Raw genomic sequence first — 14358 nt, forward strand, 5'->3', positions numbered from 1 at the left:
CACTCGACCTAAACCCTAATTTGAATGTATAATTGTACTTGGCATATGTATATGAACCTTTTGGAACCAAAACCCTTGAGCTTGTGGCTCGGAGCGACTTTCGAGTAAAGTTTGTGAAGTTTGCAAAGTTTGTGAGTTCGTGGGCCCAATCTAAGACCTGTATGGACTATTCGAGCCGGTTAGGGCTTGGTCGAAGTCAGTCCAACTTAGTCTGAGGTCACCAAGTTTGTAGGTTCATGTTATGAACCAATTTTGTGAATCCGGTTCACCGAGAAGGTGACCAAGTTTGTGACCTGAGCTTGTGACTCAAGCTCAAGTTTGTGATTTCGTTCGCCCGGGCAAGTTTGTGAGGTGACTGGCCAGTGAGGGTGATAAGGTGTCGGTGGGTGTACAAGTGAAGTTCTACGGACCATTGAGTGTGGTCGACGGAGTGTCGGCAGGAGATCACGCATGGCATATAAATTGGCTTTGGAGCCACCTGTATCCTTATTATGTGATGTTACTTTTCTGCTTTTGCTTTACTCTTACTGTGTAACTGTTGTTACGTGAAATTTATGCTTTCGCCCCTGTTTACTTACTAAGCATATAGCTTACCCCTTTCCTTTTGTTTTCCTTAGCAGGGGCCGACGCGGGGACTTTTGGCTCGTATACTAGTATAGTTAGATTGGCTTGTAATAGTTGAACAGTTAGGATGTTTGTTTTTGTTTTGGTGGTTTGTATAAGGACCCTTCTTAGGGTCTATCTTCTGCTGGTTGTGGTTATAGTGTATTAGAGTGGTTTGACTCGAGACTTTTGAGGATGTAAATGTAACTTTTGGGATTGTATATATATTGTATATAGTGCTCTTTCGATTTATCTAGTTTTATTGCTTTAAATTTTGAGTCCTGGCGCGAGCTAGGCAGGCGGCCCGCCGATACCCTTGGGTTCGCCCTTGGGAGAAGTGGGGTCGTCACACAAGTAAAATTTCGGGGTCTCACAATTTCACCTTGTTTTTCAACCTTTTCATGATGAGTTTTGACCAAAACTTGTTCCAAACATTGGTTAGGACTTTTGTGTGTTGAACTTGAGTGAGAACTATGAAATTTGGAAGGTGAAAACCTCATGATTGTGCTTGTTTCATTGCTAAAAATTTCTGGTAGGCCGGGCAGCTGTGTACCCTACTGTCTTTTAGCCTTAAAGTCCTTTGGTTTGGTGGTCTTTTGGACTCAATCTTGCTAATCTCACTTGCTAAAACCTCGAACTACAATGGTGTATTGAATTGGAGTGAATATCATAACTTCAAGAGGTGAAGTACCTTGTTTTCTTCACTATTTTGCTGCTAGAAATTTCTAGCCATGAAATAAAATGGGGAACTCTTTGGCTACTTATGTTTCTTGGGTCCAAATGCTTTCTTTTCACTCCAAAACCATACTTGAATCTTTGCCCTAGTATCTACTAGGATTTTTCCTTGGTTCACCTAAACTTTGGATGGTTTGACCATAATATCTTTATCTTGGTTATTCTTAGGGTTTGTCGGTGAGCATGAGTATAACTCGGGGACGAATTTTTAACATTGCTCTGCTTGAACTGGTTAGTGTACTATCTACATGACTTATTGCTTATGTGAACCACTATGTGACTGAAATTTATGAATATATGACTACGGTTGGTTTACTCTGGGCTAGACGGGTATGTACTTTATCACACTCGATCCCACTTGATTGTTTGATTGCTCTGCTATTTGCTTGAAATATGTTACTTGTGCTTGAATTGAACGTCGTTTGGAACTTACTATCCAACGACCACTGTGAACTTGGGCTCAAACCCCATTGGTCAGTTAATTGACTCGAGCCAACAAGGGTTTGGTCGAGATAGATTGACAAGCCATGGGGAATTTGTCTCTGAATCTCTGAATAATGTTTATTTTGGAATTTGGTATACTCGCATATTACCCCCCTCTGTTTGGTGTTTAGGCCCAGCAAAGGATATGAATGGTGTGAGGACCCGAAAATTTTCTTATTTTTATCGAATATTATTGATTTATTTAAATATTTATTCACCCATTTTCTCTGAATAATTTATTTCAATCATTTCAAAGTCCATTCGTATGGAACAATGTCTTCCTTATGTTTTTAAAACGTCCCGTTAGCAAATTTAATTTTTCGGAGATTCGTTTAAGTGAGAAATAATGAGTACACGTGTTTCGAGGCAAAATTCTATCCGAAAGTGCAATTATCTTGGAGAATTAAGAATGATTAATAGTAGATTAAGAAAAGTTAATTGAGAGATTAGATGTGAGTACGTTAAAATTAAGCTTATACCGTACGCGCGTCGAAAGTTTTCTGAAAGACGCACTGGTACAAATTAATTGGTGATTTGAGGAATTAATACTAGACTCATGTGAGGACTCATGTTTTATTTCTAAAATAACTATTTTTATGATTAATTACCCTAGTAGTAGTTACTTATATTATCGTTACAAGAATTCCTTTTAAGTTTCACTTTATTGCGCGCGAATCAGAAATTCGCGTAAATCGAGCAGGAGCGGCTAAGTGGAGATTTAAGAAACTTAATCTAGACTACTAAGAGTGAATAATTATAATATTTAAGGAAGTGCATTAGAGGTTTAGTGTATAAGTGAAACAAACCCGAGAGAAACGGACACGAAACACGCGCACGCGATTACTATTGATAGTTGACTTTCACCAAACTTTGGCCCCAAGTTTTATCAAGCTTCCAAGAGAAGCTTTAGCCATCAGATTTTTCACTCTCTCTCTTCCCTCTTATACTGGCCAAAACTCCAAAGGAGGAAGAAGGAGCAATTTCATCTCATTTCACCTCAAATCATCCAACCTTTTCACTCCAAATTGTGATACCCCAACTTTTAGGATCATCTTTTGTTTAGTCTCAAAGAGGATATTACAGTTTCTTTAGTTTATTTTTATTTTAAATCATTATTTTGTTTTAAAGAAGAAACTAAAGTTATTTCTTTGGATTTGATTTAAAACCTTGTTTTATTTTAAAAGACTAGAAACCCTAAAAGTCTAATCAAAACCCTAGTTTCACTTGTGACTGATCGTTTCCTCAAATTTCTCATATTTTAACCGAAACCATAAATTCAATTTATGGAATTGTAAAACCCCTCACGTTTTTCTTAAAAATGCCCTTTTATTTGGAAATTATTCATTTATTATGGCCCTACTACCCAATCACCCCACAATAAGTGTAAATGAATATAGAAGTAAGGGTTTTCGTTGTCCGTTTTCAAGTTAGAGCGAATTAGGGTTTTCACATTTTTCCGTAGTATGACTATTCGGTACGGAGTGAGGATCAAATTTGGTAGGTAAGAGTGACTTTTGGATGACGAAATATTATATAATTAGAAGTGATAATAATAAGTTAGTGATTAGAAGGCAAAAACCCTAGTATACGCGATTTAAGAAAATCAGCTCGAACCGACGTGTACCATGCACTACCGATTGAACACACCACTTGACCACCACTTCCCTACCACCACATACCCTTGATATTTTTGCAAAATATCCCCCTTATCCTCAGCCTTATAACCGAAACATGTGGCCCAAAATGCAAGGAAAAGAAAGAGAAATTTTAGTTGGTTTTGGTGATGACAAGTGTCAATCACCTATGGCTTCTTGAACAACCTTTTGTCTTGCCTTCTTATCCCTCATTTGAGCTCATTCTTCCTCATTTTTTTTCTGGTCAGCCGTGAATAAGAGAGAGAGAAAGAGCAAGAGAAAACAACTTCAATCCATCTTGAGTTTGAACCATTTGAGTGCAACCAAGAAAAACTAAACCGATTAATCACTAGTTTGGAGCTTGGAAAGCTTAAGGAACCAAGAATTTCAAGGAGAGGTGAAGGATCAACCTAGCAAGCTTGTGTCTTGAGGTATAATGGCTGATCAACCATTCTTTCTCCATTAATCATGATTAAGTTGGGTATTAATGTTGGTATTGTGCTTGTGATGCTTGTTTCAAGTGATTTTGATGGTTAGATGGATGACTTTTGAGTTAGGGTTTCTTGTGGGTTAGGTGTGGTATGATGCATATATGTGGTATATGATCTTGTAAAGGTGATAGTAGTGGTAGTTTCAAGGTGAAAATATGAATTATAGCTTCAAATAACAAAAATTCCAGATTTCTGGAAAATTTATCTTCTGTTCTGCCCGATTCTATTTCTCTATGTTAGAGGCCGAATTAGGCTTGGAACAAAACATGAAAGTTGTATAGAATGATATTTTATAGATTTATACAAAATTTCAGCCCAATCGGAGTAACGTATCCTGTGAAAAGACCAAAATACCCTCACTGCCATAGGATGCATCCAGTGATCCGTTTTAGACAGTTCATCCAATTGACCGTGTCTATTCACTATGATCCGTGCTAATTTATCCAATTTCCAAAACATGAAAGTTTTATTACTTTGTCTTAGCTTTTCAACGCCTCCAAGAACGCCTTAAACGGACTTTGGTAGCCTGAGATATGGCCATTGGAAGGCAGTACAGTTAATTAGCCGATTAGTTGGAATTTGGTTCTGTGAATTGGGAATTTGACTGGGTTACACTGGAAATTAGACTAGGTGGTCTTCACCAAAGTTGTAGCTCTCTGCCTTAGCTTGGAAACGGTATAAGTTTCACCTCAATCTGATACGCGTAGCCTCGGTTGTGTCCGTTACGCAAAAACACGTCAAATCTGTCTTTTGTTAAACTTCATTTCCGCACATGTTGTTAGCTTGATTTTGTACCTGTATGACCTTGAGCCTATTGAACGGCTATTGAAATGAGATTATTTTGTATGTAACTTTGAGTTTGTTTGAGGAAAATATTGAAGCCATAAATGGCTGGAAAATGGGTAAACACAAGGGGCATGCCGCTAAATTTTCACGAGAAAGATAAACTAGCCTTTGGAGTTCTAGTTCTGTATTTTGCAAATTTAACTTAGATGCACTAAAAAATGGGTCGAGATATCTTCATGGAAGTTGTAACCTTTTGTCTAAGGTTCGAGACACCATCTAGTACATTTTGATCCGATAACCACAGCTCCAGTTATGGGCAAATCGTGTAACCCGTTTTGTACCATTTTCATTTTCACGGACGCGCACGTGCATTTCTCAACCGTTTTTGCCGTTTTGGACCGTTTAGGTCTACTTTTGGTATTTTATTACCATTCCGGCCGTTTCGGCCAATTTCGACATTTTTTTCGCCTTAACGTCATTTTGACCGTTTTTTATTATTTTTTATCGTTTTCAACCGTATTCGATCGTTTACGTTATAAACTGCTATTGTATGGTCGTTTCATTTATGTGTTTATATAATCTGTCAATACAGATTTTGAGGCTTTTGACGGTGATGGTCAAGCTCAGTGAATTGTATCTTTTTTCGTGCCAAGGTTTATCAAGTGAGTAATTGTGTTGTTATTGATGTGAAATTGTTAAAGTGCTTTGTATATGTTAAATGGGTACTTAGGCGAGGGTGTACTTTATCTCACTAAACCTAAACCCATCCTTTGTTTTGATTTCATATTTGAGAATACATGCCTTATGTTGAGTAACACCCTTTTGTTGTGTGCTGATGGGGGTGATTACATGACTTGAGTATCGCTCTTTTGCTGTGTGCTGATGGGGGTGATTACATGACTTGAATTAAACCCCATTTGCTGTGTGCTGTTTGGGGTAAGTACTTTTTTGTGTACTTTGTTGAGAGATACCATCTATTGAGAGATTGGATATCTCAGGGCTTGGTTCCAGCCCGGTTCCAAGGGTTAGACGAACTATTCGAGCCAGCTGGGGCTTGGTCAAAGATAGTTCCATGCTAAACTTGGGATTTAGTTCCTTGTTAAAGCTTTGATGAAAGCTAAGTTATTTTTTTCGCTCGAGCTGCTGCGTGCTGTTGACTGGCCAGCAGGGGTTGATAAGGTGAACGGGGAAGTTTAAGTGGAGTCTACGGACCATGAGTACTTTGGTTGACGGAGTGTCAACAGGCGTTCAAGCTCGGGGAATTGAACTGGCTTTGGAGCCACCAGTATCCTACCATTGTGATGTTACTTTTTGTCATTGATGTGAAATATCCTGATTTACTTGTTTAATTATGTGAGTTTACATTTTCCCCTGATTACTCACTAAGCATATAGCTTATCCCATTCCATTTGTTTTCCTTAGCAGGGGGCCGACGCGGGGATCGTTTGGGAAGGTGTTTAATCTTTTGATTAGAGAATAGTTGAATTTATCCTTGTTATAAGTTGACTAGTAAGATGTATATAGTTATCGTGGTGGTTGTAGTTATCAGCTTTTCTAGGGTTTACCTTCTGGTACTCGTGATAGGTAATTCTTGGAGAATTGGATGTAATATTTGGGATTTATCTTGTATTTCATTTGAGGACTGTAGTGAGTGAGTGAGTCCCGGCATGAGCTGGGCAGGCAACCCGCCAAACCCTTTGGTACGCCTTAGGGGGAGGTGGGGCCGTCACACAAATTCATCACACAAACTCACAACAACTTGGAGACTCACTTGGACTAGGAAGAGAGCACCTTTCTCACGGTTTCTTGGAGCTCTTTGTGACCAAAAATTTTTGAGTTTTCATCATCCAAGAGTTGGTAATCATCTAACCTTTTAAACTTGGTTTTTGTAGGATAAATTTGACTTGGAAGCTTGTAGCTTCATGTGGGTATCTTTATTTGGTTGAAAATCATTTGAGTGGGCTCTATAAAATCCCACAATAGACATGTTGGACTGATATGATGATTATGGTTGTTATTTATGTTGATTAAGTGTTAAACAAGTAGATATAAGTTGGAAAAGTGGTAGGAAAATCAAAGGAAAGTTGAAGCTAAGAAGGGCCGAATTTTGCCCTGTTCTTACCGAGCCCTTGGTTCGATTTTTTTTTTTTATCAAATGACCTTGAATTTATTGTAGATATGTTGTTTAGGTTGTGTGGAAATTTTCTACAAAAAATTACTTGATTTGGTTAAGAAAAAGTTGAGTTTTGGACAAGAACAAAACTGGAAATCGCGTAACAGGGGTCTCCTGGCAGTGATTTTGATTGAGCATATCTCTCTGCTCAGATGTCAAAATCAAGTGCCATTTGTGGCATTTGAAACTAGACACTTCCAGTTTTCCAACGGTATAAAATACATTTCTGATTCGAAGTGAGTTAGCCATACTAGTTCACCAAAGTTACCTGTTCTGTTTTGTTGCTCTGCTCGAGAGTCAGTGAGGTGCTGGGACTTGTTGCTTGAATTTGAGCTAGCTATTAACTGAATTTCAAAATACTTTCTTCTGATGAATTGTATCCTGTTGAATGTAGTTTCTAATGCCACCAATCATGTCCAATTCCAAGTAGAATTGACTGAGTTATGGCCAAATTACAGAACTGTACCAGTGATAGAAAACCCTAATTTTGGCTAGCCGAATGGCATAGCTCGAATTTGGACTTGTAATTTTGAAACTTTCAATGTCAATCACCTACCAAATGTATGTTGGATGTTTCTTAGATCTTTTCTTCATAAATCAACCTTGTTTTAGATGATTTCATTGGCCAAAGGTTCGAAAAAGAAAAATGGAAGCATGAAGACAGTTTTGTCTTCGGATTTCCTTAAACTTTGGTAGTTTAGTTAACTACCTTCCCTTGTGAATTTTCAAATGAAATTTGGTAGAGGAGTATTCCTCATATGGAAGTTGAATTGCACCAATTTTGGTGTTATTCTAAGACATTTTTGATGTAAAAATAAGTTACCAAATTTATTCTTCTAAATCTGGAAAATTGCCTAACAATCCTCATTTTGAACCAACTTTTAGCTGATATATCTTGGCGCTCAAAACTCCGATTCTTATTCCGTTTGTTGTGTTTTAAACTTTGATTGTAACTCTAATTGAGTTTCAAATTTTAGAGGCTAGTTCACATTCTATGAATTTTTCCGAATTTCCAAAGTTTGCCAAAAATCAAACCCGAATCCGTCTTGGAAGTGCAAATCAGTAGTTTTAAGCCAAAATTTGAGTGTCTTCCATTTAGAATCATGGAAATGTGTCTTGTAGGAACTTTTAGTACTTTGGAAGTAGTTTCCAACGGTACCAAGTTTTCCAATTTTGGACCTACAGAGAGTGAGATATGATTTTTCAAAGATTGCACCTCAAATCTGAAATTTCTGAACTTGAAGGGATTTGAGTTTTTAGAACTCTCCATTTTTCTTCGATATTGGTTGACCATTTTACACTTGGTTTCAAAATGAAATCAGATTTTTCTTGTATTATTAAACCCCACTTTTGAGTCTCGATTTACGAGTAATGAAGGCTCTCTTTCATGATATTTTCATAGATTGTACAAGAGTACAATCTCTCTTGTTAATTGGGGATTTTAAGCGATAGTGTGTGATAGATAATTATTGTGTGCTCAGGCATTCAAGGAGGCCTTTGAAAGGACCTCACAACGGACATTTAAACACTTGAATTGTGTACCACTCTCTCTCATTTTGACTAGCTGAGTGTCGAGTGCATGTTTTGATGCAATTATGTGAATTGCTTCTCATGAACTGAAAATTTATAACTGCTGAGTCAAGTGTGTACTTTATCGTACTCGTTCTCATTTAAATGAATTGTAATTGAATGACCTGAATTGAATTGAATTACCTGACCTGAATTGAATTGAATTGAATTATATGTTATGGCTGCATATGTCGCTGGAGTAAAACTCCTCGACTCACACCTGACCTGGGGGACGCCCAAATCTCATCGGCCGACCTTGGTCTCGAGCTAGCATGGGCTTGGTCGGGAACCTTGGGGAGCCATGAGAAAACCTGTATAAGCTTGATCTATTGGAGAGATCTTGCTTGGCCTACTCGTGCAGTAGCGCCTTTATAGAAGTTCGAGCTCGGTGGGGTATGTATGGTGGACAAAGAACGGGTAAGTGGAGTTTCTACGGACTAAATACCAACCCGGATGACGGAGTGTCATCGTGGGGAGGTAATTGATCGTACATTGGCAAAGCAAGTGAAAATTAGCTCCTGAGAGCTCCCATATCCTTGAATTGTTTCTGTTTACTTTTCTCACTCGAATTGTAATTACTTGAATATTATTGTTTACTTGCTAAATTGGGATTGCTACTTGAACTATGTGCCTGCAAGTGTGTTTCTTGGCCTTACGAGTAATCGGGGACTGAGGGTAATTTTGGAGGCCAAACTACTAGAATTCCTGAAGTGGGGAAGGATGTACTGTCAAGATCAAGCGCTTACCATTGCACCAAAAGCTATAACTTTTAGGGAATGCGCAACTTTATTTCCTTAACCACAATGGCAGCGTAAAGCACCATACCACGCTCAGCCAGCATGAGGGGCTGCACCTCTGGGTGCCACGAGATGGGCGGTTAGTCCTTTAGAGTCGGGATCTGAGAGATGTTGCTGATTAGGCCAACAATCCCTCCCCCAGCAGCAGCCAGGGAGACTCGAACCCGCGACCTCGCTCTAATACAACTTGTCAGGATCAAGCGCTTACCATTGCACCAAAAGCTATAGCTTTTAGCAAATGCGCAACTTTATTTCCTAAACCACAATGGCAGCGCAAAGCACCGTACCACGCTCGGCCAGCATGAGGGGCTACACCCCTGGGTGCTACGAGCTGGGCGGTTAGTCCATTCGAGTCAGGATCTGAGGGATGTTGCTGATTAGGCCAACATGTACTTGAGGAGCGAGGAAAAGAAAAAGGCTCCTTGTGAGAAGTTTCAAAAAGCTAAGAACCGACTTGCTAGGGTATTACATGAAATTGAGACCGGACGGATAAGTCGATGGTTGGGTATGTTACCTTGGTTGGACAAGTGGAGAATGGCAAGATACTCGATAAAGGACATGAGATTAAAACTTCTAGTTCAGGAAATGAAAATGATCCTACTGAAATAGCAGAGACTTCTGGCTCCACCAATCACTAAGCTAGTGACTTAGTCTACTTTAATGGTTTTGTCAAAGTTAGTCGGGGTGATGCTTATTCAAAAGCCATTGCATTTTGTGTTTTGCTTGACCATGTCCTATCTTTTTGAAGCAATTGAAAGTTACTTATGAGGTGTTTGACTTTGTTGCTGTGAGAACCCGAAAATTTTCTTATTTTCTAGGCCTTTATTTTAGTCTTTTGTGGGAATTTTATGAGAACATATGATTTTTAAAATATTTTTCCCATATAAGTTATTTTCTGTGTTAATGGTGGTGTACAGTGGATGTGGGACCCGCTAGTGCGATAAGTGCAGTAACCATGGTTAATTGGGAGAAGTTGTATACAGGGATTATATTACATGGTATTGTGAGCTAATTAGAGGTTAGTTTGTTAATTAAGTATTGCAAGACAAAGAGTTGAGATAAGCTTAAAAAGGCCACACGTTGCATTTTCATTGGATGGTGGACTTTTGACTAGTCTTTCTTCACCTTTACTAAAACAATTTTGACCAAAAACGATCTTCATTTCTAAGCTTCTTGGCCGAGCAACTAGAGAGAAAGCTTCTTCAATTTTCCTTCCTTTCTTGCTTGAATCTTGTAAACCTACCGTTTAAATTCCAAATTCCTCCACAAAAGTGAGTTGATAAGCTAGTTTAAGGCTTTTAGTGGAGCCATTTGTGAAGAACAAACTCTAGTTATCTTGCTTCTTGGAGTTGCAAAGGTGAGTTGTCTAGATATCTTCCTTCTCATGATAATAATGATCAATTAAGGGTTTCTAGTGGTGAAGCATGTCATTTTGTGGATTATTTCATAAGTTATGGTTGAGCTATCTAATTTTCCTATTTATTGAGGATTTTTCTGTTTTAATATATAAATTATTGTTTACTCATGGATTGATGGTTTTTTATGGTGTGAAATGGAGTTTATATAGGTTAGTTACGATTGTTTGTGGAAAATTTCGGTTTTGTACGAAAATTTCAGTTTTAGGGTTCCAAACAGGCCTGTTCTGTCCGGATTTATTTGAGCATGTTAGAGGTTGAATCAGCCTTAGGTTAAACATGAAAGTTGTAGAAAATGGTGTTAACTAGTTGCCTGTAAAATTTCAGCTCGATCCGAGCTGTGTAACCTGAGAAAAGACAAAAATACCGTAGACTGCCATAGGAAGAGTTCGCTGGACAGGGTGGACATTTCACCCAATCTGACCGTGACTTTTCACCCTGATCCTTACCGAATTAGATTTTGGCCAAAACACGAAAGTTTGTGAATCTACCACCGCAAAGGTTAGCTAATTATGGTCATTTAACCATACTACGGTTAGCTAACCTGTTTGTGTGATACTGATTTGGTACATTGAAATTTTGACCTAGCTACCCTACGAACTGGACTGAGTGGTCTTCATCAAAGTTGTAGCCCTTTATCTTAGCTTCAAAACGGTGTAAATTGCACCCCAATCCGATAAGTGTAGCTCCAGTTGTGACCGTTACGCTAAGTAATGTCAAAACTGTCTTTTGCTTTTCAACTTAAACTTCATTTCCGCACATGTCCCTAGCTTGACTATGCACTTATACGTTCTATTGGGCCTTAGTTTTTGGTAGTACGTGGATTTGATTTGATTCGTGTTCGAGTCTTAATTGTGATATTCTTGTTGTATAGGTCGTGCCGGTAATCCGACGCCTACGCCTGAAGCTAACTTGTGAATTTGCTTACTTACCTTGGTGAGTGTACCATTATATGGTCTAATGCTTAGATGGTTATTTATACTTGTATGTGTACTTGAATGGCTTGAATGAGACGAGAGTGTACTTTATCGCTCCCGATCTCTTATCTGTATTACTGTTATTGTCAAATGTGAAATTGTACACATGTGTGATTTGACATGGCTTGGGGCTTTGCCCGACAACTTAACTGTGCTACCTGAGCTCATACCCCATTGGTCTTTAATCGAGTCGAGCCGGCAAGGGCTTGGGCGAATCGATAACGGACCTTGGGTTCACTGCAGTCGAGTGGAGTGTTAACTCCTCGACCTTATGGTATACTCGAGTATTACCCTCTCTGTTACTGTGAGGTGTTCGGGCCCGGTAAGGGGTGATCGGTGGAAGGGATACGGAGTAAAGTGGAGATCAACGGGATGTTTTTCTCTTTAAAAGTTGACGGAGGGTCAACGGGTTGGAGATCAAGTGCGGCAAGTGGAAAGTGGCTCTTGAGAGCCAATTGTATCCTTTTATTGACTTGTTTTGTTTATGAGCTTTGGGATCACTATGTGATAAAAGGTGTTTACCGGTGTGTGTGAGGACTTGCAAATTCCTTGCATATTTCTTGAAAATTTCCTTTTGTTTGAAAATAATTTGAAAATTATTATTCTATACCATATTGCTACTTAATCACCCTAGAAAAAGTGCCAATGATCATAGGAAATTAGGGTTTTCCTTTCCGATTTCAATTCGAAGTGAAATAGGATTTTTCGTGTATCCGTCGTGTAATCATCCGGTACGGAGCGATGATCAAATTTGGTGCATAAGAGTGACTTTTGGGTTAGAAATAATATGTGATTAGAAGAAATGATAAAAAGTTAGTGAATAGGAAGTAAAAAAAACCCTAGTACGTGTGATTTAAGGAAAAACGGTGCGAACCGACGTGAACCGTGCACTACCGATTGAACACCACTTGACCACCACTTTCTTACCATACAAGCTCATTAATATTTGAGCAAAATATCTCCTTAATTTCCAGCTAGCCTTGACCGAATTTTGGGGCTGAAATTGCAAGAAAGAAAAAGAAAATTTTGCTTGGTAATTGGTAGTGACAAGTGTCACACCATTAAGGGTCTTGACCAAGACCAAATGTCCAACCTTCTTATCACCTTGGAGCTGCATTTCTTCTTCATTTTTTCTGCTGCATGGCCGAGAGAGAGGGAGAGGAAAACACCAAGGGAAAGTTGCTCCATTTCTTCTTGAATCTAGTCACCAAGTGAGGAAACAAAGAAAACAAACCGATTAAAGTCATCCTTGGGTGTTTAGCTAGTGGAGTATTGGTGAAATTTTGAAAGGAAGAACTAGGGTTGCTCTTGGAAGACACTTAAGCAAGGTAAGGATGATGATTTCCCCATTTCTTACTCTTGATCTTGTTTAAATTAGCTTAGCATCTCAAATTTGTGGTGAATGATGGTTGTTATCATGTTTTGGGTGTTTTTCCTTTTAGTTACATGAATTAGGGTTTGATGGATTGCTACCTATACTTGATGTATGGTTAATATATGTTGTATCCAAGATTATATAGGGCATTTTGGTAGCAAGTGAAGCAAGAAAAGAAGAAAGTTACCATTGAAACCAAAAAATTCCAGATTTCTGGAAAAATTTCACCCTGTTCTGTCCGGTTCCAGTTCATGTGGCTAGAGGCCGAATTAGGCTTGGAATAAAACATGAAAGTTGTATATAATGGTATTTTATAGTTTCCTACAAAATTTCAGATCAATCGGAGCAATGTAGCCTATGAAAAGACTAAAATACCCTCGCTGCCCTAGGCTATTTCCAGTGATCCGTTTTGGACAGTTCATCCAATTGACTGTGTTTATTCACTATGATCCGTGCTGATTTAGCCATTTTCCAAAACATGAAAGTTTTAGTACTCTGTCTTAGATTTTAAACGCCTCAAAGAACGCCTTAAACGGACTTTGGTAGTCTGAGATATGGCCATTTAAATGTAGTACGGTTATTTAGCCGATTAGTTGGAACCTGGTTCTGTGAACTGGGAATTTGATTAAGTTACACTGGAAATTTGACCAAGTGATCTTCATGAAAGTTGTAGGGCTTCGTCTTAGCTTCAAAATGGTATAAGTTTCACACCAATCCGATAAGCGTAGCCTCGGATGTGTCCTTTCCGTAAAACCCTATCAAATCTGTCTTTTGTAAACTTCATTTCCGCATTTGTTATTAGTTGATTTATGTCCTTGTATTGTCTTGAGCCTATGGAACGGCTATTGAAATGCATTTGTGTTGTGTATAAACTTGGGCTTGAATGAGAAAAATAATGAAGCCAAAATGACTGGAAAATTAGGTAAATACAAAGGGCGTGCTGCCCAAATTTTCGCTCGAGGGCTAAGTTTCTATTTGAATTTGTATATTTTCGTTTGACAAATACTATGACCGTTTTACCATTCCAAAACATGATACCTCTTCGATTTGAAACGCCAAATGTTTACTTACTCCGTACCCAAAATATAGAAGTATGAGTTAGGGTTTTATCGGCAACAAGTGAACTACTTTCAAGTACGGTTTTAAGAGTCCTCCTTTTCCATATGATTTTCATCAAAACCCTTGTTATATAACCTCTACTTGAATATATAGTGACTTTTAGTCATACAAACGATTCTTTACGATTCTGAAAGAATATTTTCTTAGCCTATCAATTTGTCTTTTGATTTGTCATTGGTCAAATGTTTTCCGTTGGAATTC

Source organism: Coffea arabica, chromosome 6e (genome assembly GCF_036785885.1).
Source record: "Coffea arabica cultivar ET-39 chromosome 6e, Coffea Arabica ET-39 HiFi, whole genome shotgun sequence".
NCBI lineage: Eukaryota > Viridiplantae > Streptophyta > Magnoliopsida > Gentianales > Rubiaceae > Coffea > Coffea arabica.